The sequence below is a fragment of the Lonchura striata genome, chromosome 8 (assembly GCF_046129695.1).
Source record: "Lonchura striata isolate bLonStr1 chromosome 8, bLonStr1.mat, whole genome shotgun sequence".
In the NCBI taxonomy this organism is placed as follows: Eukaryota; Metazoa; Chordata; class Aves; order Passeriformes; family Estrildidae; genus Lonchura; species Lonchura striata.
In genome coordinates, this window is record NC_134610.1 from 1,400,898 (window position 1) to 1,403,488 (window position 2,591).

General features: G+C 44.7%; 1 long non-coding RNA gene across 1 annotated transcript; it reads right to left on the minus strand.

The window, feature by feature from the left end:
- Nucleotides 1–687: 687 nt before the first annotated feature.
- On the minus strand, nucleotides 688–1,736 carry LOC144246645 (uncharacterized). The gene is made up of 2 exons (XR_013340308.1): nucleotides 1,657–1,736; nucleotides 688–960 (listed from the first exon to the last, which is right to left on the minus strand). It is a non-coding gene; the product is annotated as an uncharacterized LOC144246645 (long non-coding RNA).
- Between the last annotated feature and the right edge of the window lie 855 nt (nucleotides 1,737–2,591).

Here is a 2,591-nt window from a genome sequence, read left to right on the forward strand (position 1 = left end):
CGGCAGCCAAACCGCGTTTTCCCGGGAATGCCAGAATTCCAAAGGCACGGGAAATGAAAAATCCATTTCCAAGTCCTCTCCTTTCCCTCCTTGCCCGGCCGCCGATTCAGGATGCCGGGACAAGCCGAGATTCCCTGTGCGAGCCCTCTCCCTGCTGGCCGCTCCAGGAATTCGCCTGGAATTCTCTGCCTTTCCACAGGAAATCCTGGGAAACACCCGAGAGCAATTTTATATTCAGTTTACAGGAAATAAAAGTTTTTCTACGAGAAAAAATAAAGATCACTGGTTAAATATATTCCAGCTAACAGGTAAAATTCCATGGAAAGGGAATTCCAGAGCTCATTGTCCCAAATATCTTATATTCCAGAATTCCATGTTTCAGAATTTGCGTTGCAGAATTTAAATTTCAGGGGTTTTATTTCAAAATTTGCGTTCCTGAATTTTTATTTCAGAATTTTCACTTCTGTTTTTATTTTGGAGGTTTTTATTCCTGAATTCGCATTTCAGAATTTGCGTCTCGGGGTTTTTTATCTCAGAGTTTGCGTTTTCAAATTTACATTGCACAGTTTTCTATTTTAGAACTTTCAGCTCAGATTTTTTTATTTCAGAATTTCTATTTCAGAATCTGCAATTCAGAATTTTTATTTCAGAATTTCTATTTCAGAATTTCTATTTCAGAATCTGCAATTCAGAATTTTTATTTCAGAATTTTTATTTCAGCATTTCTATTTTCAGAATTTCTATTTTCAGAATTTCTATTTTCAGAATCTGCAATTCAAAAGTTTTATTTCAGAATTTTTACTTCAAAGTTCTCTTATTTCAGAATTTGTATTACAATTTTTAAAAAATTTTGGAGTTCTGTATTTCCTACAAATCCTGCCTGAAAATCCAGGTTAAAAAGCAGAAGTTTCCTCCAGGATCAGGAAGAAGAGTGAAGGATTGGATGCTCTATCAAAATTTCTGTAAAAACACAAAAAAAAGTTTAAAAAATCAGGAAAAAAAATTAAATCAATTCACTTGATTTGGACTGATTTGAGGCAGCTGTGCTTAAAAATAAAGAAATAAAAATACTCCAAGTACTAAAGTTACACCTTGGGCTGCCAAAAGCAGCTGTGCCCCGCTGGAGCTCTGCTCCCTGCACACCGGGAGAGACTGAAATGAGATTTCAAGATTTAATTGAAAATCAATTTAAATTTTAATTTCACTGCTTGATCATGGCCGAAAAATCGGATTAATCAAGACCTTTTTGGGTGGATTTAGAGAATTCTTTAAGCTCGGGGAGGTGAGGGTTGGTGTTTATCCCAAGAGTCCAAGGAAGAACCTGGGAGAGGGGAGGTGTCCCTGCCCACGGGAATGTGGGATTGCAGGAATTTTTGTCCTTTTTTATCCCAATAATTCCATATTTCCATGAGCCGAGCCAAACCAGCCCCTGGCTGACAGCAGCCACGGGATTGATTAAATATCTGTACCCCAAAATGCAAAATGAGGTGTTTGAAAACCGTGGAGGCGTGTGGAAATCCAGGAATATCATGGAAAATAAATCCACATCCCTGACGATCCCTCTGCTCAAGGGGAAGAACGAGACATGGGCAGGGGACAGGAAAATATTCCAAGTTTTGTAACTTCAGGAAGAAAAACATGGATAAATAAACATGCCAAGGGGGCAGAGATCATTCCCTGGATATCCTGAGTCGTTCCGCTTTGGAGTCCCCACTTAAATTCATTTATCCCGCAGAATTGGGGATTCTGGCTGGGAGGGATTTTGGGAATTGGGAATTCTGGCTGGGAGGGTGGGCTGGAATTCCCAAAGAAGCTGAGGCTGCCCCTGGCACAGCCACGGCCTCGCAGCTGCCAGAGCTCCCGGAGCGCGTCCCGATCCCAGCGGGACATTCCCGATTCCCAACGGGACATTCCCCATTCCCAATGGGACACTGCCCATTCCTCCGGGACATTCCTGATCCCCAGCAGGACACTCCCCATTCCCAATGGGACATTTCCAATGGAACATTCCTGGTTCCCAATGGGACATTCCCAGCGGGACACTCCCGGTTCCCAACGGGACATTCCCGGTTCCCATTCCCGATCCCAGCGGGACACTCTCGGTTCCCAATGGGACATTCCCGGTTCCTATTCCCGGTTCCCAATGGGACATTCCTGGTTCTCAATGGGACATTCCCGGTTCCCATTCCCGATCCCAGCGGGACACTCTCGGTTCCCAATGGGACATTCCCGGTTCCTATTCCCGGTTCCCAATGGGACATTCCCGGTTCCCAATGGGACATTCCCGGTTCCTATTTCCGGTTCCCAATGGGACATTACTGGTTCCCATTCCCAATCCCAGCGGGACATTCTCCATTCCCAATGGGACATTCCCATATTCTCAATGGGACATTCCCTGTTCCCATTTCCCGGTTCCCATTCCCTGTTCCCATTTCCCGGTTCCCACTCCCGGTTCCCATTCCCGATCCCAGAGGGACATTCCCATATTCTCAATGGGACATTCCCTGTTCCCATTCCCTGTTCCCATTTCCCGGTTCCCATTCCCTGTTCCCATTTCCCGGTTCCCACTCCCGGTTCCCATTCCCGATCCC